The following is a 26888-nucleotide window of genomic DNA, read 5'->3' as shown; positions in this document are numbered from 1 at the left end:
CTTCTGCAGGGTGGAGATGCTTCTGCATTAAATGAACAGCTGCAGGTAGCAGCAGCCTGAGTGAGAGGGCAAAGGCCAAGGGTTAGTCTAGATTACATTTCCCAATGAGTCACTCATGTCTCTCTCAGAAAATGTTTGATGTAAGTTGTTTGGTTGTAAATTATAAGTAAAGCTTTATATGAGCTTTTCTGGGTCAATGGTTGACTTTTATTGTTCTCTAAAGAGGGAACTTTGGAAGCTGGCTTTCAGGGTTTTTCATATGATAGAGATTTATGCATTTTCTATGACTAAAGAGGACTCTCACATGGTGAAATACCTTTATCCATGGACAGTGTATTTATATAATATCAGGTACACTCCTAAATCAATTCCCCCTAGGAATGTAAAATTCAGTAATTCTCTTTGCAGAGATGGTAAAAGATCATGGACTATTGCCTTTTTATATCTGTACAGGTGTTAGGTCCTATCACTGCTTACTCATGTCCAATCTCTTCAAAATATTAGCTAATTAGACATTGTCCACGCTGTTGGCCTCAAAAGGTAATAGCTTGACCCAGATAGGACATATGTCTGGATCTCAGAAACCAAATTATTTTCCTAGATTTGGTATTTAATTTTCTGGACACTTTAGGCAGCACACTTCATCTTCTGTGACTGCTTAATCTTTGACCTTTATTACTGTCTGTGTCAACCCTAAAACATTCTCTTATTCCATATGGATACTTCTTCTATTCTGTTTGGCAGCATCAATAGTCCACTAGGAAACAAAACAAAACAAGTTATGAAAATAATTTCAAAAGTTTCAAGAATCCCACGCACAGACTGGTATCTTCAGTTGATGCTTTTTGGTAATAATCACTACTCTTCTGTTTCAGTGTTTTATTCATACATTTGAGAATGTGAAGATATATTTTCCTCTAGGCTGTACTTTACATCAGTAAGGGAAAGTTAGCTGTCCTTTAGCCAACTTTTATTTTGTTTCTGGCCAGCTTGCTCTTGGAAACAATAACCTAAGTTTCTTGTCTGTCTGCCACTGGGATGTGTGCATCCTGGATCAGTGCTAACCAATCCCACAGCCTGGAGATGTATTGTGTGTAATCACATCTGTCATGACAGGAGATGGTCACCTTAGCAGAAAGATCACTATAATGGGTTGCTAATGGGCTATTAAGGGGCTTTCAAGTATCAAGATGATCATCATAAGTAAGAACTGAGAGTCATTCTTTATTTCTGTTAAGATTAATTTTTCCCAAGTAATTCTGTGGATTAATAATGCAAGGTTTGTGCACCTCAGGAACTGTTTCACAGTTTCTTACCATATGCTATGCAAATTCAATAATTAACTCTTGACTTCACTATTTAAAAATAAGGTGCTACTAACTCTGTTTAGGCATGGGGAAAATACCAAGCTGAGCATGCATTCTGAAAGAAACAATTAGATTATGTACTTAAAAAGGAACATGATTTGATCAGAGTGTTCAGAACTACACTAACATACACCCAGTTATAGTCCATAAACATTATTAAATGGCAGAAATTAAGAAAATATTTTTCACCTCAGATAAATCTTTATCATTGCTTTGTCATTCTCAGATTCATTTCTTGATACTGACACCTCTCAGAGCTTTGCAGACTATATAAAAATATTCTACATTGTGCCTAAACTGCTCTCAGGGTTGATGTCCTTTCAAACGAAAGGAAAAAAACATGGAAAGTGGCATTATATGTTCAGATGTGGAATACTGAATTAATTTTGGCTTATATAACAAATGGAAAGGAAGAAAGCAGGTTCTTTCCAGTCCTAGCTGGCTATACATCTTATAACAAACTGTCAAACATTTTGACTTTTATGTCAGAGTTTTTCCTAGGTCTAGTTCCCAGTTTCTTGTGAGTTGAACAGGTACCTGTCACTAACAGACAACAGAATAAAGAGGTTACACCTTTGAGTTTTATAACCTATAAAATCTTTGAGTTTTATAGGTTATCATTGCAAAGCTGTGTACACATACACACATAAATGACACATATAAAATCTTGTTCTGTCTTTTTTTTTTTGCCAGCAGTACACTTATTCTCAAGCTCTGTACAGTTAAATATTTCTGGCTTCTTTTGGATCTGCCCCCGATCAACATGGTCAGCATGGTGTATGTTTAATATGCCTTTTTGAATTTGCTCTGGTGATTCTGGCTTTATTTTCTGACAATCCTGAGCTGCCCCATGTTACATCTCTTCCTCTCTTTTACTATTCCAGCACTATCTTGGAGGATAAGTGTCAGCAGGTGTAAACAGGAAAAAGGAGACAAGTGGCACCATTATAGCACTGCTTTCACTTGAAAGGGGCTACTTTTAGAAAAGAAAGCACTTGCAGCAACTCTTATTTGATTGGCATCATTGTCTAGTGAAGCTGGCACACCATCTTGTGAGCAGGCACAATGCCATGGGAACAGATGGGCATGTGCATGGGAAGCCAAAAGATAATGTACAAGTACCAAATGTGTGTAGTGGAGGGCAAGATTCCCAGGCAAGGAACATCAGAATGGCAGTTTATAAGCTTCTGCACCTATGTTTGAGGGAGATAACACACACATTGAATCTTCACAATACATGCATGGGTAAAACACTCCAGTACAATGGACTGGGACCCAAGAGTCTGGAATTCAGTGACTGCTGAAGGATTATCAAATTTGTAACGTCCTGAAGTAAAGGAGCCATGTCAAACCCCAAAGTGGTACCTTTACAGGTGCAAACTAGGATACTGTTTCTGGCCTTGACATCAACCAGGAGGAGATAACTGCAGACCAGGAAGCAGGGGCTCTATGGAAGCATCCTCTCCAAAGTATTCCTCCCAAGCAAAGCTTTCTCAGACGAAGACTTCATGTGGACCCTCACATTTAATAACAGCTGGACTTAATGCCATGAATTTGTGTTACATCGTTGTGAATCCATTTTTTAGTTTCCACAACACCTGAATGAATTCTACATGTGGGTCATTCATAAAATGAGTGAGCACTTCCTTTAATTTCTGTTAAACTTGTCCCTTGACCAGAGTTATAGGGTAGCAGCATAGTCCTTATGTTGCCAGAAATAACTGCTTCTGATTCCTCTCTTTTACACTGTTTGTGAATATATGGACTTGTACAATAGCCCTCTCCTGCATTAATTTTTGTATTTCACAGCTAGCATTTCAGGCCTCCCAGACTGCCCAAAATGGACACAAGACAGTTCCTCAGGTCTAGTCAGAAATCTAGTTTTGTCTAGAATTTGGCCTTTACTTTTTTTCCTGCCAACAACACCGTCACCACCACTAATCTGGTAAGCAATATTATGTGGAATAAAATAGAAAAAAACAAATCAGAGACATGATAAATATTCATGAGTGTTACCAGTCAATTCAGGCTTGGCAGAATTACATATCTTCCTTAAATGGGTTTGAATGACAAGAAGAAACAGATCACATCAAACAATGCCATGTTGCACTTCAGTATGAAACCACATCTTTTGGACCCCCATAGCACATGCACTTCATCAAGGTCTAAAGCACAGTAGTAGAATATAAAAATAATAATGGACTGAGATGAGTTATTCCAAGATGTGACAATGGGTATTTCTCAGCATCCTTTCCTGTCAGCCCACTACATACCAATAAAATGAAATTAAAAGATCCATTCATATTCTCAATTCATTGTTAAATATTCTCTTAACTGGAGCCTTTTTTCCCCCTCTATTAGGAACCAAAGGGTAAACAAGGATGTGACTATAATCTGTTTCCATACCAGCATGGGGATTTTTGATACTTCTAAGAGTTATACCTCTGGACACACCTGAGGTAGGACACAGCAATGTTCCCTTTGATTCCCAAGAACAACAAAAAGGAATAACTGCTCTAAGTCTAAATTTCATACCAACACAACTTGAGCAACCTCACACAGCACAGACAGCATGTAAGTGGTACTGGGTTACCTGTACAGAAAGGGCATCTCTTTCTCAGTGTAGCACCTTTGTAGGATATTGCAATACAATAGATCAAAGCAAAAAACTAAACTTCAGAGATTGAAAACACTGTGGTGTTTTCTCTACTAGCATCACTGGGTTTAAGGACTCATACTCTGCTCACGTTATTACCTCTGTACTGCTGAATACATGTGTATGAAAGATCTTTGTTTTAACACCTCTGATTGCTTTCAAACCTTCTTTATTACACTTTTTAGATATTTTAAGAGACATTATTAGGTTTCACATCCTAACCTTATTCCCTGAGAACAAATCCAGAAAGCACATTTTATTCCCAGTAAAAAAAAAAAAAAACTGGAAAGAGAAAATCTATGATCTTTCTTTGGTATATGTTGGAGCATTTGGCTATCTTATTGAGCACTCATGGTAGAATAAGTGATAATCAATAGTGGAATCTGCTTGCATCTGGATGGTTTGATGGAAACACATCCTAGTGCCTGATTCGCTGTAACTTGGCCAGCTCTTCTTTCCTCTCCAGCAGCAGCACTGTATCTATCTAACTTATACCATTTGGTAGTTCAAATCTATTAAATGTTATTATTAGTATTTAAAAATGCAGTTGCACCTCACTGGCTTCTCTTACATTAAATTTAGCCAGCTGCTTTAGCTCTTTTAGCTTCAAATTGGAAGAACCCACAGGACAGGCCAGGTGTAGGTGTCAGCAGCAGCACAGGCAGCCACTGCTACCTTCTGGTTCTGGGTTCTCACTGTAGGGAGACTTTTCCTCCACCTGCACAGTGCTCCAAACAGAGGGAAGTCAGAGAGGTAAATTAAAATTATGTTTCATTTCACAAACTGACGAGGATGGTCTTTCACTATCTTGCTTAAAGATACCAAAAACTTTCATACCATTTTGCCTACTAGAACATTATTTCCCCCTAGTTCTACCAAACCAGCCTCAAAAGCTTCAGAAAAACAAGATGAACAATTATTGCAGTAGTGATTTATGTGATCTGGATATACAAATGTTCACACAATGCCCTTAGCAACATGCCAAATTTTAACATGTTTTGAAGTGACAAAAGTATCATATTATTTAGTACATGCATTCAAAACATGCTTTCTGTGCTTTTCTCTTTTGCAATAACTTCACTTTTCTGGAGAAAAGGTGTACTAATTAAAAACATTTTTACCAATAATTCTGCCACTGAAAAATGCATATGTGAAATATAAAACCTGTTATTTTTAGCATTCTCATTTTGCTCCAGATTTATCACAGAGCGTTCTTTCATAATAACTCTAATGCTTTTATGGGGAACTTGTTTGTACCTAACCCAATTTTAATTCAATGTGAATTTGGATCAGGTAAAGTGTTGCTTACAGAGTGTATCTGCCAGAGTATAAATTGCTCAATACTAAAATGCCCATCCTCTAGAGAACAACTTCTGCAGGTACTTTATAAACAACTGCTGAGGTTACTCAACCTGTTAATTACTGCTGAAAATTCAGCCTGGTATCCAAATTATGTCTGTTACAAAGAATGTTTATGCCAGAATTGTCAGCAGCAAGCTGCCTTCTACATCCCACCCCCACTGCCACTCTGCAATGCCCTTGAAACTAAGCAGATACAGTGTCAGTGAAGAATAAAATGAGGAATTCATGGGAGCACTCATATACTGCAGGTACACACTCTGTAATGACACACTCCTGCTCTGTAAGCAGTTCTTATATATCAGATGCTCACAACCTAAGTTACACACCTAAAAATAACTGCTTGTGGCAGGAGGTTGTAAAGCAGGAGGAACAAGTTCTACTTGCACCCAAGTCCCTAAAACCAAACGGATAAGTACTCCAGCTTTAATAATCACAAGCACCATTTCAGAGCACAATTGATCTACTGATGAGATTGGGTTCAGAAAAGGCTACTAACGAAAATCCACACCTCAGGGTAAAGTTAATGAGGCTGTCGAGGGAGCATCAGGGCCAGATTTAGTGCCAAAAATGCACCAGTGACACTGGAGAGTCGAGAAAGGTGAAGAAAAAGAGTGCTAAGTGATAAGGAACAGTGCAGCTCAGTGACAGATAGATTTAAACCTCTTAAGTTCAATAACCACATGACAAAGATTGTTAAATCAATTCATAAGAATTATGCTGAATCCTGACTAAGATGCACATCAGACAAATAACACAGCATTTAGAGCCAGGAAATATAAGTAGTCAAGAAAGTAATCTATGTGTCACATGAAATATGAACAAGGAAGAGGCTCTTGGACTACTCGTGAGCAGTTCAGTGCCTTCTTGCTGAGCTGTAGCAAATTTCTACCACCGTGCTGAAGACACCCTGGCACCCTTTCCCTGGCACTTCAAATGCAGAACACAGGAACAATGGCAGAGTATGTCAAACTGAGAAAGGGCTCTTAATCAGGACATTCAAAAGCTCAACACAAAATTCCCTGTTCTGCTCCCCAGGGTTTTTGAATAAAATTTGTCAGCCATCGCTCTGGGGGTAGGAAGTACAGAAATGTGGTGGAATGTGCAGTAAATCACTACCTTCCAATGGCTCATTTACATGACATACAGTTCAGAGATAAAGTCCAATCTGGCCATTCCGGTGAAATCCTGAGATCATGGCAGTAGATGGTTGTTTAGAAACCTGGGGTCCCCTCTAAGTGAACCAAACTGGACTGGAAAGTCCATGTTGGATCTCATCACTGTAAGGCCAGAGCGAGCCTTTTTTCTTAGTCCCAGAATGCAGGTGTCCAAATGCCACAAAAGATATTTATTCCGTGTTTCAGTTAAACAGTTACAAAAGAATGGGGAATTTTTCATAATTGCATCAGGCTTCAAATCTGTTTGTCTTTTTATTTTGACAAAACATTACTATTGCTCAAGGATGACAAAATCTGGTGTTTGGTAGAGCTATTGGTGTCTTTCAAATGGCTTAATAATGTAGGTCAAAGCCACTGCAAAAAAATTCAATATTGATAAATTAAAATTAATGTACGTTGGGGAGGCAATGGGAATTAGTTGTTCATCTTAGCAAGTTCCAAGCTGATCTAATCTAGGAAAAGCATCTAACCAATATTGTGAATACCTGAAGCATGCCTGCAGCAGGAATGAGAACTCATAAAAAGAAAGTTTTACTATTTAAGGAAAAGAATGAAATAGTGTAAATTAAAACACCTGGAGATTTTCTGCATCTCATGAGGGATATTGAAGTAACGGGGTTCACAGAAGCAGACAAGTATGATGGAAGAAAAAAACCAAACCTCTTAGATAAGGATAAATTGCCCTTTAAGCTTATTTTGTTTATTTTCTTGAAAAGAAGACAAATAGGGACAGGCATGACAAAAAGTGTATTAAGAAGTAATGAAAGCTATAAAGAAGGTCAACTGGGAGCTTTTCTTCTTCTCTTCCATAATACAACAAAACGAGTTAGTTATTAAATTGAAGTGGGGCAAATTAGGAACTGATAAAAGGAAAATAATTTTTCTCACACAACACATAATTAGATTTTGGGACTCCTTACCATGGCATTTTGCTAAGGCCATAAATTAAACAAGATTCACAGAAGGAATAGATTTCACATAGATAAATTCTTGAGATACACTGGGGTTGAAACAAAGAATTTTACTTAATGCTGACAAAGAATTATTTGAAGTGGTTTAAAACTCTGGGTTTTAGATATTAAGACAAACATAATGAGCACTTCACAGATGACCCCTATTAGTCAGAATGCTGGACAGCAAATCTAGAGCTCTCCTTCAGTACAGTAATTGCCATGTGCTTGTGTTTCAAACATTACTCTTCATGGCTATAAAGCTGAAAGTATGAGTTTACACTGCCCAGGGAATAAAGACAAGTTTGAGGTCAGGGAGTTGAAGGGAAGGGGATAACTCAGGGAGCAAACTAAGGGGCTTCCCAGTTACTCCTGCTTGATATTTACAGCTACAGCTGAGGAGAGATTCCATATGGAAGGAGCTTGCAGAGATTGTTTTTACCTCTCCGTCTTTCTTAGCTACTATTACTGTCATAATTTTTAAATGCTGATATGGAACAATCCAACATGGCAGTTTTCATACTAGACAGTACAGTGCTTGCTTTGTTTAAAAACTGGAAACGTGATCCTGCACACAGAGAGCAAAGGTCTGTTAAATTTCCTTCCTTAATTCTCTCACAGTGCCCAGAAAGGTCACTGGACATGTCTCTTTTCAGCAGTAGTGGTGCTCAGGAATGCTCTTTGGCCAATTCTAGAACAATATACACAATTTACAGTGGTAAACTTAAAGATTATTTTTTTCTGAAAACACTAATTATTATAGGAAAGGCAGTGAATAGCTGATGGAATGATTTATCACAAAATACAAAAGTGTTTGAATCAGAGCATTTCAGTTACTGGGAAAAAGCGAGTCACTTATGGGGGCAATGGCAAGAGAAGAGCACTAGAAATAAATAAAATGGAATGGAATCAAAAGAAGAAAAAAGCTAAAAATTGCAAGGACATCCAAAACTGGAAAGACGCTGTAACTGACAGTTTGGCCTAGCAGGAATATAGAACTTTCCAAACATCTCCTCACAATCATACAGAAATTGTGTATTAAACCACCTTTGTTGGCCTGTGCTCAGTGATATACATCAGGTGTTTAGGTCCACAGAATTTCATTTCTTTTTGCTCTTCTAACTTACAATTTTCATTGAACTTCAGTATTGATTTACTTCCAAATCACATACTGTACCTTCTCACACTATTGCTTTTAGGTAAACGTTAACAACACTACAAGATGGAGCTGATCCAAAGTGTTTGTTAATTCATCAGTAGTGGGAAACCTATGTGTTTTCAAGCAATGCAAATTGGTTTGGCTCCTGCACAGCTCCTACTTTTTCCAAACACTGATGGCAAAGAACATTTCCCAGGATTCATATCAAGTATTCATTTTAACAGCATTAATTTATGATGTAGGTTATTCCATTCTACCCTGAACAACATGACTTATTCAAAAAGCAAGCAATTTTCCAAAGTAAATACTCATTTTCCATTCTAACAGTGGTGCTCTTTGTGGAATTTAAGAGAAAGGGGCTGGGTCTGGAAAACATCTTTTCTACCTTTTTTTCCTTGGGGGTCATTCATTGTACTATTAGGATATTTTAAATAATAAACCCTTCCCACAAAATTTTAAAACTCTCTCACTACATCTACCATAGAAGTGGAATTATGAATTAGAATTAAATTTCTAAAATAAAGCTTTTAATTTATTTTTACTGCTACTATTTTTGTCTGCTTCTCTGCCTTCAAAATTCTGTAGATGATTATAGGATCACTCAGCTTAAGAAGAATAGCATTTTTCAATACAATATTGACCTAATTGTCCATGAGTCACTTAACCTCCCCAGTGATTCAGGAAACATGTCAGTGTAACTCTGCCCTTTGTGCTGGAGTGAATTGGTCTCCTGATAGAATTGATAAATAAAACAAAATGGAATCTTGAGCTGTGGGCAGTCATGACATGGGTGCAGGTTCACAGACTGGTAAGCCCATGCTGACATTAGCTCTGCCAGCCAGTTTTTTGTTGGGATTATCACAGAATGCAGGAAGAAGGGGCTTTCTGGCCAAAGCTGAAGTTCTGGATTGAAGATCTGTCACTTGAGATACCAATTAAATAAAAAACCTATAATAATATTAGAAGAAAAACAAGAATTTGGACAGACTCTCAAGGGCACTGTGGATTTTGAATGTAACACAGCAAGATTAAGAATTACCCAGGCAGTTAAACTGAGACAACTGAAAGAACTGAAATGCTGGGCTGTAAAACTAGGGTGTCTGAGAACAACAAACATCTGTGATTTTGATCTAAATATAATGAAAAACTTTCAGAAAAATAAATGTTTACAATGCATTTCTAAAAACCAATCCCTTACAAAATATGTTCCCTTGTTACCTACGTTGACCTGTTATCTCAAAAGTATTAACTGCCAAAGAGAAGGCAAAATGTAATAATTCTGTAGCTATTAATGAATACTCATACTCTGTTTTGATAACTAATAATGTAAGATCAGCTAATTAAACACCCTCTTGAAATGAATGCTTGAATGAATTTTTAATTCACTTAGTGTTACCAGCACGGTTCTTAATAGAACAGAGCTCTGTAGTTTATATCTAAATGGATTTTCAGAGTCAAAATTATGACCTCCATCAACTAAGAGGGGAAAATGTGTGGGTGTATGCGTTGTGTGTCTGTGTAAGAATCATGTTGGTGGCTGTAAATTATCAGCAAAAGCAATCTGAAAAAGTAAGCAAGAGTTGTGAGAAACATTTCTTCTAGATTGTTGATAATACAGTATGAGTGTTTCTTCTTGATGTTTTACACTAGAGAACTTCAAATACCAGGAAAGATAATTATATACACGAGCAGGGGAAATGTATTATCGTGACATGATGGGAAACAAATTATGCAGCTGTGAAAAGTCAGGTGTCAGGATATCTCCACACGTGAGGGAAGCCAAGAAGGTGATAATGCCAAGCCTTACTGTCACCCAGCCTGTAGAGTGTAATACTGGGATATCTGGGGCTGGGTGACACTTTCTCTAGGGAGTGATGTCTTAGAATTGGAATTCTCAAGCCTCCACTACATTTGGCACTGTATCTGATTTACTAATTTAGTAATACTAATAGCATGCTTATAGAAATTGATGAGGAAGAGCCTTGGTGTCGTTCACACTGACACTGTGCCCAAGGACAGGAAGGGGCAAAAATGCACCACAGGCATGGAGAACAAAAGTGTTGTTACAATTGTTCAACGAAGTCTTTGAGCAGCTGATCATCTGATGTTTTTACAAAGAATAAGCCATTTACTATCTCTCCAGCCACACCAGGAAGGCTGTAGCTATTAACATTTCTGTATTAACAGTATTTTTTGTAGGACTGAGTACTTGGAAACACTCCTGGTGGGCTGTTACCACACACTCCTCAATCCTGCTGGGTAACCACTGGCATCAACCACCAGGGTGAGTGTAAACTTGAACCCCAAACTAGCAGCTTCTGTCTGAGCTAACTCAACTGACAAAAAAAAAAAAGCCATTTGGGATAGTAAAAGTAAAAATAAAAGCCTACCCCCAAAAAATCCATGAGGGTCAACAGGTCAAAACACATTGCTCTTTCATTTTCACAGCAATCACGGCTTGTGTGAAGTTGTCAGTATTCAGAATAAATAACACTTGGAAAATTTCAGAAGACAAATTTCCTCCTGCAATGTGACATCAAGGTGGTAAATGGAATTTTATATTCAAACTTCGTTAGCTTAAAACATATTTCAGGTATGGGCCAGAATGTATAAAGGAGATTTGTATTGAAAAGCAAAACCAGCATGAGCTCACACACCAAATTATGTCTAGAATAGACTTTTTTGAGAAATAGGCATTTCTTAGTTACTACAATAGCTTCTGGTGATAATTAAATCAGTATAGAAAATAGCATGTGTAGTTTTAAATTATCATCCTTGGAAAAAAATATACTTTCTGGAAAATTCATACACAACAGAATTTTCAAATACTGGCAGAAGCTTCCTCTAGGTGTTTCAAACTTCTACTTGGCAAGGACAATTATCTCTGTTTGAAAGTTCTTTTCTATACAACTAATATCTATTTTGTTCATTTTGAGTAAAGGAAAAAACCAGGCTAAACAGACTTTTGCAACTTTTTTGTTCTCTCTACTTATTTTTCTGCATTTAACAACATTGTTTTAATTCTATAAAACAAAAGATGGCTTTGCTTAACACTGTTGCAAAAATGCACACTGAAGAAGCAGTTTTGGTTTTATCTACTCTTAGCTTTTTTTCATCAAAAAAACTAATAAAGAAAAAAGTAAATAAGAAATTAATACAGCTTTCCTTTCAAAGCAAAACCTAAACTGCTTAATAAAAAAGTATTTTCAACATTTGAGTTATGTATGGATAATGTTTTAAAACATTTGCTATGAAAGATCACCTTTTGAAATAACATCTAAGAAAAAAATCTCTCTGTAGACATTTTGCTTTTAAAATTTCATCCTGACCTTGAAATAATCTGAATAAATTTGATGTGGATCAAATGTGTACTAAAATAACCCTTTCATAAAGAGGAAGCTACATAGCCATAGAAATATTTATAAATAGATGGTGCATATAGAAATACAAAAACTGATTTTGCAGAAAAAGCATGATTTTAAGAGATCTGCAGCTGTTCTCAACCTTTAGCATTGCCTGTGTGAGCCAAGAGATTTTTGTCTAGTACTGAAGCTAAATTAACTTCATGGCTTGGATTTATCCCCTTGGGTAAACCCCTAACACACACTGTACCAGGCAAAAAGCTTACCCTCAATTTCATTTTCCAAAAATTGAAATGCTTTAAAAAATAAGCATAAATGTATTTCAAAATCCAATTGCTTTGGCCCTAAATCTATCTTTTCTTGGCAGAGTGCAGTTGTTTTTAATCTGAATGCTAATATTTTGCAATGTGGCATCAGATATAAAATACTAATTTACATTGTGCCAGAGACCTATAGTATTTCAATACTAGTCAATCAATAAATGATTACAGTAGTGGGTTTCTGAGCAAGGGAACATTATTTAAACTGTAAAATAATACTGCAAATTATTCTGTAGATGATATGCACCAAAATGTCTAGAGCAGAACAACTGCATTTATTAAACTGTCTCAAAGAGAGGGGGAGCAGAGTAGAAAAAAAGAGTTGTGTGATTTCAGATCAACCTCTTAAGTAGGTGTAAGATCCAGAGATACAAAAATTTTATCAAAGGAGAATAAATTTAACAAAATTCTGAAGTAAGATTTGAGCAAAAGTACCTTTAATAACTGAAAATTGGAAGTATTTGCAGACTGAGAGTTTCAATTCCAAATTTTATTCCTGCCAGCATACCTTGCAGTAAGTGGGGAAAAAATCTAACTTGTGTAACTATCATGTGAAATATACTATTTATAAAATTAGTACATTTTTAATATGCAGACATAGGCAGAATTCCTAACTAGACTTTTTGGGAAGAACTATAAAACAAGCATAAGTATTAATTCTTGGTGTTGTATTTTTTTTCTTTCATCTATTGGATTGATTTTTATTTATCAGAAATAAGTAACCTAATACTCACATTCACCAGGCTAATAAACCTTATGCAGTCGTTACTCATGTTACAAACTGTTAGAACTAAAGGAATTTTTCCAATTATAGCAGGGAAAAGTCTTTATGGAGATAAACAATTCAGCAGGGAAAAATATGCACATTTGACAGTTTTTCAGCTAATAGTTTTCTCTGCATCCTTCAGGTTTTTCAATCTAATAGAAAAACTTGCAATGATGTAGCTGAACTACAAGAAAAATGGATGCACTACTGCTTGGAGAAAGCATTTTTTTCCTTAGAAACTACACATTTTTCCTTCTTTCACCAGTTTAAACATGATACTCTTTAATTATCAGCCCGGTACTTCCCCACTTACTGGACAGGTGCATTTCCTGAAAATAAAGATTTCACTGCACATTTCACAAAATTATTCTAGCCCAAATAGTTTCATTATTCCAAGCCAATGCCCTCATTTTCTATCAACCTGAGCCTATTGCCTTTCTAGCATCATTTACCTCAGCACACCTTCTGAGCTGGCACAGACTCCGTGAGATATTTCATGGATCTGCCACACAGCCAGAGCACAGCAATGCACTGGTCAAGTAAGGACACTCCTTTCTGCTGTCCCCAACCCCTCCCTTGCCTTCCCAAAAACGTGAGAGCTCACTCACAGGTTCACAGAATGAGCTGGGAAGGGAAGGTGTGGCTGAGGGAAGGGTAAAGCTGAAATTCCAAGGGTTACAAGACCCTCCTGTGCCCATGCAGCAAAGGAAGGTGGCAGCTGAGGTGTGTGACACAAAGGGTTTCCTCACAGCAGCGTGTCCTCTTCCCCTTCAAACACCCTGGGAATCAGGAATACCAGACTTGTGCTTTACACAGAGGAAAGGGCCAAAGGGCTGTGTTAAATAGTGGTGTTACAGCACGGGAACAGGAGATTAGCACAGCCTGCCTCTTCCCTTGACACCTGCTACTGGAATGATTTAAGAATCTACGGAAGAGGGCAGGGTGGGGTCATGAAATGCAGAGAGGCTCTGAAGCACTTAAACATTTCACACTGCTACCGCAGCCAAACACCAAATTTCTCCAGAACTGGGGCTGGTTTTCTGCAATTTCTATGGATAGCAGTTGTGCAGGCTTAAGGAATGGCTATTATGAACCAATAGTAATTTTAGTACTAGAATATACATATTTTTGTATTCTAAGTATTATACTTGAATTTTTCCATTTCTGTAGTCTTTATTTTGCTATGTAGGGATTTAGAGTATACTTTATTATATAACTACTATCATAGTAGTAGCTTACTGTATGTATTTTATATGTATTTTACAGAGCAGAAGCTTATTTATTTCACATCCTTTTACTGTAGATTTTTACTTTAATACTGGGATTTGGTATGAAAAAGTTAATGATACTGTAAGCCCAAGTAGCTGACCAAGGATTACTGAGCACAGAAAGAATAATATTATCACTTCAGTGCAGGATCATAACTGAACAAGAAAAATCTCTGGAAGTTTTAAAGTCTGTCTAATGCTACAACCATGAATCCACAAGAAAATTCATATTCCTGCACTCCATCTGTAGAATGTGCAGAGGAAAACAGTTTTTTTGGTGGTATTTTCATAAAAGGAGCTTTGTCAGTTTTCATGACAAAAAAAAGTTAGCTTAACTTTCCTTTGAGTTCTATTTCTTGTTGTGATATACACAGACATTCAGTATCTGCTTTAGTTTTAATTCAGTCATCCAGCAGAACCTCAGTAATATCTGGAGCCCAACTTATCTCCCTGTTTTCTCTCTGCTCAGTGCTACAGTATTTCATATTTAGTTTGCTGATCATAAGTTTAAACATCTGATTTTCTGGAGCCTGAGAAGCAGCACAAAACTATCTGCATTGGTGAGAGGCAAAGGCCTTGTCTAGCTCCCTCTGCCACCATTTAGGAATAGTTGCTATTTTCTTGATGTTGGCTTTTTATCCTTCAACATACCACAGACATAGAGGATCAGGGCTGAGACAGGGTGGAGCTCTTGTCAGATGTTTTATAAGTCAGATTTCCATATCAATGAAAAGACCAAATTTTAAATTGGAGGAACTCTAAATAATAGGAGAATAATATTTTACATTGTTTTAGCTCCTATACCAAGGAGTTTCTCAGTTTATTCACACAATTCTCAGAGTTACACTAAGCAACAGCACCAATCAATTGGGGCATAAAAGTAGAGGAACACAACAGTCCTTGCGGAAATTTTATCTGGAAAGTTAAGCTGAAGAGGTGTCACTCCTCTCCCTGATTGACTCAGCTATGTTTGCTACTTGACAATAAATGCAGGTATTGAGTTAAACAACTGCTTTACTTTATATCATGTACTTCTTTGTTATTTAGTCTGTTCAGATAACCACTATGTGATACATAATATGCCTTTCATTTCCATTCATAATTGCCTGAAGTATGTCAGCCTAAGTTCTCCATATATATCTCTGCTAACAATAAACTCAAAGTCATTGTTTATGTGGTAAAATCAAGGACATGAAATGAAAACAAAATCACAGCTAAAAAAATAAGACAAATAAAGCATCAAACTGCAAAACGGAGTGGAGTTTAAAAGCAATCAAGGAAAATAAAGGTGGAAAATGAAAGGAACATCGTAACAGCATTTGAGATGAATTATGACATTTTTAAGAACAAAAAAAACCAGAGGTAATTATGGGAAACAGTATAGCTTCTGATACATGCATATTCTGGTTTACTTCTGGCTGAAGAAGTAAACATACAGTAGACACTGCTTTCAGTAAATTACATTAATCATTCTGTGAAGAATGAAATCTGCAGGAAACACTGCACTGCAAAAATTGCACATCTGAAGATACAAAAATGACAACATCAGAAGGCTACTGAAGAAAAATACTTCACAATCTTGGAATGATTTCATTTTAAGTGGCAAGACACAGAAGGAACACCTTTGAAGCAAGATGACAGGTAGCAACTTCTGGCAGAAAATATCTCTCAATTACCCCATTACTTATTTTTCTTAATAAAGGTTTATTTTAATATAAGTAAAAGCAAAACCACTAATTCAGCGGTTTATAGATGCAAAATACCAAATAATCCATAATGAAGATAGATATCACACTACCAAGATAAAACTAAAGTTCTCAGATCAATCTCTGAGGCAGAGACAGAAACCAAGAATTCAAGGACTGGTCATTTCCTCCAGTCAGTGAATTTTAGCCTTCTCCATATGGTACCATTATCTTGCAACAAAGGAAATGTAATATCTTGGTATAAAGCACTGAAAGCAATTGCAATCCAGAGCAGCAATTTCCAAGTTAATATCCTATGTTATAAAATTGGTGGGCATTTTGGACTTCTATTCATAATGAGCAACTTGAACTGACAGGAAATGTGGGTAGGCTTGAATGCTTATCCCAAAACCTGAAGGTAAACCTGCAGTTTACCTGTGCTGAGACACTGCTATAAACCATGCTGCTGAAACAGAGGGGAATCTAAACTAAAAAATAAGTGGATTTTTATATACTTTTTGCTTTTATGCTGCATTCATATTCTTCAGCTGGTTTCTTTTACCACCTACATCTTTAATGACAATTGACAGTTAAGGAATTTTATGATCTTGATTTCATTTTTATAATGGACTTCTGGAGAAAAAAAAACCAAACACATTGGTTTAGGACAACCTGACTTGCCAAAGTATGGCAGCGCCAATGTCTGAGTCAAGCATTCCAACATGTGATTTATGCAATGTTTTTACCAGTCAACAGAATACTCTTCATACTTTCAGGCAAGACAGCAGTTACAGACTGCCTCCTGTGTTTAGAAACTGAAATATTCCTGCTTTTGTGACCACTGTTTCCTGCTGCTGACTGTCTCAGTATCTATCTCACAATTTGAATGCAGTAATTTCTGAATTGCATGTCAAGAAATTACTCCCCTCCTACATTCTTGCAATTTCACAGTAACCTATCTTACAGGGGAAAAAAACAGGTGTTAGATTACTGGCATTTTGTTTGGGATTTAGATATTAGCTATTCGCATGTATCACTAGTAAAATTTATTTTTTCATCGCTACATCTGGATATTTCCTGAATGAATTTTCATCCAATCTTTACTTATGACTTTATTCAGACCTAGAAATCACCTTTTTACTGAACACGTGCAGCTCCTTGCATATTTAGGGCCTAAAACGAGGCACAAATGCATCCTTTTTATTGCTTCCATTTTTCCATGTTCCTTCACTTGAGACACCTAGAGCCAAAGCAAATGAATGCCACCCTCTCTGTGTCAGGCCCTTTCTTTGCCTTTAGTATGACCATAATCAAGATGTTGCTATTAATTACACAAAACTATGATTAGAAACTGACATATTTTGAAGTGCTCAAATATTTATAAAACTCTAGAGCAAAAGATAGGCATGGTGTGTGCTTTATGTACAGGCAGGGGAAATATGCACAGAGAACAGTCCGAGATCACTAGTCATCTGAAAAGTAATACATTTTGTTTGTCTGTATTTTCTAAAAAACCTATTGCATTATGTTAAATACCCAGAGGGCTTAGTGTAAAACGTGACTGGAATGAATATAAAGACAAAACTTTCTGTCTCATTAGATGATCTGAGTTTCAAAATCTGTTCTAAAAGTGTTGTAAAGTGTGTAGTGTTGTAGATTAATGCACTGAATACATTTCCACAGTGCTTGATGTGTTTCATAAAAGGTCCATTTCAGAAGTGTGCTGTATTATAGGTGAACAGTCGCAGTAAATAATCTTGTTACAGAAACCTAAGCAATTTTTACAAGGCGTATTTCTGGCTGACTGAACAATTTATTCTCCAGATGTCACATTGTATTTTTCCAATATAAAATGAAACAGCTTTTTTTTTTTTCTTTTCTCTTTTTTTTAAGGCGGACTCTTTTGTTTGGATCAAAGGTACTTCCTTAAATAGAAAAATCTATTATTAAAACCCATTGCAGTATAAAATTTACACTATATGTGATTACTATAGTAATTTATAATTATTTATAATTTTATTTAATTTCATGGGATAAAAGACCACCCCAAAGTGTGAATAACTGCTGAGGATAGCTGTGTACATTTTAAAAATAGGAATCATTAGTTCTCAAACTGATCATCTCTGTTGATCCTAAAGGTTGCAGGCATCTTGACTAGATCTATGTTTAGTTAAAACTGTGTCACTTCAGATGTTATCCACTAATAAACCCATATGTCACATTATAGGCCCTGGAAGATTACATGATAATGTGATATGATAAGAACTGCTTCTCTGGAAGGCAAGGGCAATTAAAAACATTTTCACTAGGCAGACATCATCAGTAGAGATAAACAAGGTAATTTTCCAGCATGTATTTTCTTAGCTTCAGAAAAGAAATACTTCCACAGGAAGCTCTCTCCCAGGAAAATTGACAGACTAGCAGCAACCTATTTTACTGATTAAAAAAAAAAAAAGAAAAAATAATCCTGTGCACTAGTGGATATCACACATTTCCATTTTCTCATCTTGTTTTCTTGATTATACAAACAGAAAATTAGCATCAAAGGATAAATTTCATTAAAATAATCCCTAGTTTACTCTTCATTGTTCTTTAATAATTTTCCTGTTTCTACCCACCAAGCAGTGTATTCATATAGACATATATAAACAATTGCCAAACAGTTGAATCAAAAATTTTTTGTTTATTAATATGCAGGTCGTTACCTAAATCAAATTTCATCAAAGATTTAGGATATTGAATTTGCCAGTGAGTGATTTGTTTGATATGAGGCTTAACTCCCTATTCTGTATATAGGTTTTTGAGAGATATGGACCTCACAGCTAAGAATTTTAGGTAGTGTGGAGCACATGAAATAGAACTGTTATGGATTATCTCCAGAGAAGGAGACTCCACACCCTCTCTGGACAACCTGTTCCAGTGCTTGGCCACTGCACAGTCAAGTTCTTCCTCAAAATCAAGTGGAACTCCCTGTGCAACAGTTTGTGCCTGTTGCTCCTTTTTTTATTGCTTGGCATTACCAAGAACCTGGTTCTATCCTCCTACATTGGATTAGCAAGGTTGCTTCTAAAATTATTCAGATAGATTTAAAACTGTGTAAATTTGTAATGCAACTTCAGTACAGCCTCTGAAGAGATTCTTTGTTTAACTTCACTCTCATGGTGTTTGGGGTTTTTTCCTATTGTCATTTGATTGTCTACTGCTTCTCATCTAGCAGCAGAGGTCACAAAAATTGAGATAATCTATACAATATGGAGAGGATGTTAATTTGAGAACCAGTGTTGATCAGAGTACTTCTTGCTGTCCAGTGCAAAAGCCAATGTGCACTGACAGTGCTTCACCAGCTCCTCAGCTTCTCAGTCACTTCCAGGGTCCATTAGCAGGCTTTGGAATCTCATTCAAGTCCATTATTTTTGTGGCTGAATCGAGATAATTGGCCTGGTCTTTCTTCTTGCTTGAGAGCTGGAAGGTCTCTGACAGTCCTCTTATTAAGGTGATAACCTGTCAAAGCCATGAATGTGCTGTGATATCTCCAGTCTCGACAGCCAGTCCCCTCTGCCCTACAGTGAGCTTGAATTAGAGCTCCCTTTTGAAAGCCCAATGGAGATGAATGAGAAAATTATTTTAAGGCTATTCTGTGCAAGACCCTTTACATATACTGAGATACTGATAAGCCCCATGAAGAATCCTTCCACTGCTAACGAGTTATGAGTGATTACAGAACAGCTATTTTGACTTTTGCTTTTTACCTAAGTTCAAATGGATTTCAGTGAGTTTCCTCATGTAAGACTGACTTGATTCATGACCAGATCAAAGTAAAGCAGTGTCTTCTGGACCTTTCCTGGTTAGGTTTTCAGTATGAACATCTGCACCAGCTGTGTGGCTTTGTATTCCCTGTGGCTGGTTCATACCATAGCTAATATACCAGACACAGTTATTTTGGTTGGAATCCTTCTTTTTCCATGGATGTGCTGTTCCTGCGCTGAGAACAGCACTGCTGAAGGACACCTCGAGCAGAGGAAGGTTACATGGAAGCAAGACCTGGACCTGAGATGGAACTTTAAAAGTCATGAAAGGTGCCAGAAACAGAGGAGTTACACAGTAATGGACTAGACATCCTAAAAACACTTCCAAAAGCACAAGCCAATGAAATTAAACATTCTTATCCTTAAAATAAGCTCCCTGGGTTGTTTTTACATGCCTTTCCTTCTTCCTTGCTTTGGAAGAGGTGTGGAAAAGAAGGCAGACCTGTGATGTACTACTCAGTAGCAGATGGCATGGGAGCCAAAAAGAGCAGCATTATTCATTTGAGAGCTCCAGGGACAAATATGGTGGTCTCACATTAAAGCTTTTTCCCCCTCTGCTTCCAGGTTTGGAATGCATGAAAATCAACCTGAGGCTCCATCACTTCCCCCTTTCAGAAGCCCAAGAAAGTGTCTGGACCAGAAGGAATGGATTCCATCACCATTGCCTTGTCCCACTGGAGGAATGGATGTGCCAAAGTAAAGTAGATGGTGCCAGTAAGAGACTGGGAGCATGAGGATCAGGTAAACAGGATCAGGTTTTTAATTGTGTTAGGTTTTAAAACTCTAACACATTTAATATCTTCTTGCCTTAAAAGTTTTCAATAAGCAGTTACAGAAGCATAAGTCAAGATACCACAACAAAGTATGATGGCAAAAGCACTGAAATATGCTTATTAATTAGTATTTCTGATACAATTCTTTAGGTATTGGTGAGCTTATAAAATAAGAGAAAGCTTCAAATTGAGGCAAATTGGAAGGGAATCCTTTCCTGAAAATACTTTTAATTGCCCATCATTTCCTGTGCTTCTGTTTCCTCCAACTACAGCCACTTGTGTCCCTGTTAACTGCCTCCCACACAGTCCAGTCTTTTCTTTTTCCTCATCCTACCATGAGGCAATAACACTGTGCTCATCAACCATCCTATTACCATAGAAATGATAGCTACATCACAAATTCAGCAGTCTGATTCCTTGACAGGGTTGATTAGGAATAGAATATGAGCTGGAGGAAAGCTGAACCCTTGATTAAACACAAATAGCTCTTATAATGAATAGATATGGGAAATAAAATATATTTAAAATCAGAAGAAGCATCTTCATATTCTACATGAGAAGTATTTTTGGCACTTTTAAAGAATTTTTTGGATTGTTTGGAATTGTTTCTCTAACTTCTTCTTAAATCACTCATACACATAAAATCAATCAGTTGTCATACGTGCTCCAGAATTCACTGAAAAATTAGTGCAAGTACAGCTTGTAAAACACTAGTTAGGGCCTTACATTTCTTTCACAATAAATACATTTAGAATTGCAAATGCACTATAGCCAAGTATACACAGCCAGACAAACTCAGGCCGAGCTGTAGGTTTATTATTTTCAATCAGATTGACTTGAATTCAAAGGCTGTATTATTTAGGGGCCTTTCTGGTATGTTCTGACATTCCCTTAATAAAACCACCTCTCACAAGGTGTTCTGCATCTTGCTCCAGTCCCAGAAAACCACTTTTCCCTACACCAAATGAAGCCCTTGGCTCAGTAGGACACTGACCCTTTCCTCTCCCAGAGCTTCAATACCTTAATGAATGAATCAAAGTTAGATACTTTATCGTCTCCTGCATCAAGACCAGTATTGAGCCCACAGCCAGTAAAGCTGGAAAAAGACTATTTTTATCATTCAAACCATTCATCCCAAAAGAAGAAATACCATATATGAAAATAGAAGTGTTCTAACAGTTCATTTTTCAAGAGACTGTCTTTTCGAGTTCTCACACTAAATGTAAGTGCTAAATCCTCAATTCATATTTTACTGGAGACTTGACAACTCCAATTGCAACCAGTTTATTTTACCAGTAAAAGTGTACAGTAGGGTGTGCAAACCCATTCCAGGCCATCTCTATTCTCAGGCCTGCTGCAGTGTTTCTTCTACTTCAGACTATTTAGTCAATGCCATTAATCAAAATCCTATAGCAGAAAATGCATGCATAAGTCCTACACATTTATTGCCATGGCAACAATTCAGGCTCTTGTTCATATGTCAAGCTACATCAGTGGAGATAAATTCTATTGTTTTCACACTGACAGTTCTCTCTGTGTTGGACTTAATCCATAGAAAAATATAGCTTTACCTCTTATTAAAATAAAACACAGACCACCCAACTCTCCAAATTCTCATTCTTCACATCATTTAAGTAAACAATCTGAATAGTTATAAAATTACAGTTTGATATTCAGTTTTATGGTAGTGATTAAAGTGTAAAAAACGGCCCAGTACTCATGATATTGTCTCAATCTGTGGGATTGGTTAGGAATGTAATTCCTCATGAAAAGATGAGCTCATTTCTGTGAAGCCAAATAGCAATGATACCAGAGCACTGCATTCTTGAATTAGATTCCAGTATTTTAAAATAAATGCCTTTAAGCTTTAAGTGAAGTTGATGTAGTTCATTTTCCAACTTAGCTGTGATACTGTGGTTTTAATAACATAAAAATTAATGATTAATGCATAATATCCTGAAAAAGATTTTATATTTCACTCAGCTCATGATAAAAGACACTGTCATATGGGTGACTCACAAGTGCAAAAGAAAGATAAGAATCATTCTTCATACATAAGCCTCTCTAGATTTACTTTTGCATGTTCTATTATGAGGAAATCTTAATGCCCAATATAATTTTATATGATTTTACTGTATAGTAGATCACAGTTTTGATTCCTATTTCCATAGACACAGTATGCTTCTCATTATCACAGACTAATAAGAAACCAGGGTTTCATTAATAAAATACTTCTAATGTTTCATGCTCTCATTATTCCCTGTGTACAGAGCATCACACTCCCTGGAAAGGCAGAAGCCAGGCTGTTTGAAGACACATCCTTTTCAATCTGACCCTTTTTCCACTTCCTCATGCAGATTTAAGTCTCTGCTTTTCCAGCATGCTTCATATTGACAAAGCCTATTACTGTGATATACTACACTGGAGTTCATTTCAACTAATATCCACAGCTACATCTGTTACTGTCAGTGCCCAATCCAAGTTGCTGCCTCAGTGAAGATGAAGACAGCCATTATTATTTACTTATTGTCACCCCATGTTATGCCAGTATCAGAAACTGCCTCACATCCACACCATGTGTGACTTGCATCAAATATATATATTTTTAAATGGGGGGCTTTGTGTAATTTGTAAATATCCTGTGAACTTCATTCATATTAATGAAACAGCGTTTGCACTTTACTGGCATTTTTATGCAAATTGCAGTAACTCTTTGTGTGCCATGTCTCTGTACGTGACACAGGCCACAGCTCCTGAGGCAAGACTTATTTCCCTGGATGAGCAGCACAGGACAGAGTATGCCTTTTCCCACCATCTGAAAGAGAGAACTGGGGTTCTGAAGAGCCTAAGCACAGGATATGTCAAATAACTTGAATCTTACAATGTTCTTAAGAAGAAGAACTAACAAAATCTATTTTAGGGTCTGAGAAATTCAAAGCAAAATCTCTTTTCTGAACTCCAACAAGCAGTGTTTTACCATTCTTTTCCTTGCACCAATTAAAATCATGATGCTTCTCATTGCTCCTAAATCATCACATACTAGTTTCAATATGTTTTTAAATAGTAATATTTGAAGCAGAACAAAAGCAGCTTTTTCCCATATGCATGAATTACACATCAAAATAAAATTTTAGTTCCCAGTTTAGCACTGCCCTCTGGTGATACATATATTGGATATGTATGTGACCTATTTAATCTCAGTGTTTCAGGCCCAGATCTGGACAAGACTAAAATAAAATTTAGGCATTTACATCTAAGACAATAATTCCTTCATCCTCTAATACCTCACCCTACATTTCTGCCCACCATGTGTCCCAGCCTGAAGCTTGCTTTGTACATAGGCAGAATTCCAGCCATCTGGGATGGGCTTTGGATGGAGTCTGCTAAAATCTCACAGATTTGTCCTGTCATCCCTTAGAGGAGTCCCTCACACAGGAGTGGGCTCTCAGCTTCCCAATGTACATCTGCAGTACAGACAACCTCAGCCATGCTTTATCTTCCAGAGCCTTCGGTATCTGCTATCAAACAAGTGTTCTCAGCCATAAATCTGTCTCTAGGTGATTGTATCTGAGTTGCAGGGAGTCATCTCAATCCCCACAGGGCTGCAATTTATGAACTCTCCTTTCAGCAGAGGGTTTCCTGCAACATTTGCTGTCTGTTTATGTATCTCATTAGGAGGCACCCAGTTACCATACAATTGTTATGCAGCTCAGTGTTTCCTAACATTTTTAAATCCATTAGGCTGCAAGATTTTTTACAAATCCTGCACTGTGATGGCTTTTAGTTACAATTGCAGAAAGCTAGGTTAATTTTCAATATTCATTGATTATTATCAAAGAATATAAATCTCCAAAATAACCTAGAACACTGAAAAACATTAGTCCATTGTTCCTACCATGAGACTAATGAGCAATGCTCCACTCATAAAGGAGTATTTTGTGTATCTGAGATGAAAGGTTGTATGGAAAAATGGTCTGCCACATTTTTGTCATTGGTGTGAAAATCCTTTTCAAGGCTCATTTAGGGAAGCTTTCAGGTGTTGAGCTCCTTTGAAAATCTGACCTTTCATGTGGGTGGCTCCTGTTAGTGTTGAAAATGCACAAGGAATAAAACAAGGGGGTGTTCTGAATACAATGTGATGGAAAGAACTGAGAAATGTAATAAAATATTTTAAGTATAGGAATATTCTATAATATTTGGGGTTGTTGGTTTGTTTTTGTTTTTTTTTTTAACACCAATGAAAATTTGTGCATTTGCAGTCTGGATCATAGTTGTAGGTAAATAAATATACAAACCTGATGTGTCTCTTATAATGATAATCAGAACAAAAAGAATGAACTTTCACTCTGAGTTCATTGTGCAATACTTCACATTATTAATCAGAATTATGTCACAGGATTATTACTTTGCTCTGATAATGTGTTTAAGGTAAATTTAATGTAAAAGATCCATGATAGAGGCAGTCAAAGCTCTGTTAAAATCATTTTGCAAGGTTCAACCACTGCATTAGTAGGTTTAGTCTAATAGCCTAATGTTAATTTGGATTCTAATCCATTATTTTGCATGATATTTAATGCAGTTTTGTAATTAGATTTTTTTTTTAACTGTTCCAGAAAAAAATCATATGGGTCAAAGTGCATGACTGTCATTAACTACAGAGCTTTTCTGGGACATGTATAATCATAACACAACTTCTGCAATGAAATAGATTATACTCCAGTCAACAACCTGTGTCTTATCCTGTAAGAGAGAAAAACACATGACAATGAAGTGAGAAACACCTGCAGCTGTTCATACAAACTGATCCCATTTAAAAGGTTCTTACCCTCTTGGCTGGTGCAGAACATTAATTTACATATTCATTCCTAACTCAGGTTGAGACAAAAATGAATTATGTATTAATACACTTCTGATGAACTTCACTCCAAATGAGAGTTTGAGAACAATTATACAAAATATTTTTTCTGGGAGAAGCAGTGATATAAAAACCTCCAAGATAAAGGACACAAGTCTACTCAACACAAGACTGGTGAATGCAGCAAGCCTCAGAAGCTGTGGACAGAAAGAAGGGCTGTAAAGAGATGTATCTCCTTTTATGAACTTCCTTCTAAATTTCCAATGAATCTTTACTAGTCTTAAAACAGTGACCTAGAAAAATATTCTTTTTTTCCCCCTAATTCTCTTAAGATTTAAATTAGTTGGCAGTATGATAAATTACTATAAAGTAAAAATAGAGGTTTATGATCTAAAATCATCTTCAATTAAAATGGAGACTTGGTATCCTTCAATTAAGGTGAAAATAAAAAAATAGAAAAACTTAATTCAAGTAGCATTTGTTTGCTCTTATTTAATTAAATAGAGAATATGTACATATTTCTTTTTTTTTAATCTTGCTTTTTAGGCCATATGGCCAAATCTTGCTCTTGTCAGCAAATCTCAACCAATTTTCTCTTCTCACTGGATTGTCCTACTAAAAATACTCAATAATTATTTCAGTTAGTCTCTGTGATATTTATCACAGCCTAATCTGGCACACCTCAAAAATGTATAGAGCTAAAAGCACAAAAAATCAGCTTCACTTCTGAGGCGCTCCAAATGCACAATTTTCTTTTAAAAAAAGGCTACAGGAAAATTAATAAAGAGTTCATGGCTCTAAAAGCTGTTTCTTTCTCACCAGGACACAGAAAATTATACAGTGTGACTGAAACAAGATTAGAATCAGCATCCTGGTCCAAGATCTACTGTTCACAAGTTGGTGTAACTACACATTAGTTTAGCTCTAGTGAAAGGCACTGATCCTGTACACACCATATGAGAATTAATTTGTAGTTGCCAAGTGCAAAGATATTTTCACAAAAAATATCCATGTACATGCCTATAAAGAAGTGAACACTTCTGCAACTCACTTGCTAAAAAATAAAACAGAAAAAGAAAAATACCACTTGCATTTTTTTCTCAGGGAGCAGTAAAGGCAGCAGAGACATAATGCATCATGAGATAATTTTCATTAAGCCTTAAGTTCTCTGCACACAAAACCCAAACAAATGGGTTGTGTGTCAGAAGACTATCAAGAAAATACAGAAATAAACCATCCAAACCCAGAGGACCAAAGATGGTCCTATGGGTTTGGATGGTTCTGTTCTCTGTCTCATGATGCAAATATCAGAAGTAATCACTTAACTCAGGAAGCCTCCAGGAGTATCTCAGGGATGGAAGAGCAGTCTGGGATATTTACTCTT

General features: G+C 36.6%; 1 protein-coding gene and 1 long non-coding RNA gene across 8 annotated transcripts in view; one reads left to right on the top strand and one right to left on the bottom strand.

The window, feature by feature from the left end:
- TOX3 (TOX high mobility group box family member 3) overlaps positions 1–26888 on the bottom strand; it is a 244161-nt gene that overhangs the window by 109779 nt on the left and 107494 nt on the right. The window lies entirely within an intron of this gene.
- LOC135279191 (uncharacterized) overlaps positions 1–26888 on the top strand; it is an 84690-nt gene that overhangs the window by 5389 nt on the left and 52413 nt on the right. Inside the window, exons 3-5 of one of the 2 annotated variants that reach the window (XR_010346489.1) lie at positions 2252–3826; positions 10857–10953; positions 20441–20617. This is a non-coding gene — a long non-coding RNA (uncharacterized LOC135279191). The remainder of the gene's footprint in view (positions 1–2251; positions 3827–10856; positions 10954–20440; positions 20618–26888) is intronic. The other variant, XR_010346490.1, reaches the window with a different exon arrangement.

This window comes from Passer domesticus, chromosome 12 (genome assembly GCF_036417665.1).
Source record: "Passer domesticus isolate bPasDom1 chromosome 12, bPasDom1.hap1, whole genome shotgun sequence".
NCBI classification, from domain to species: domain Eukaryota; kingdom Metazoa; phylum Chordata; class Aves; order Passeriformes; family Passeridae; genus Passer; species Passer domesticus.
The sequence above is the reverse complement of the archived record's forward strand: the minus strand, read 5'-3'. Positions and strand labels throughout refer to the sequence as shown.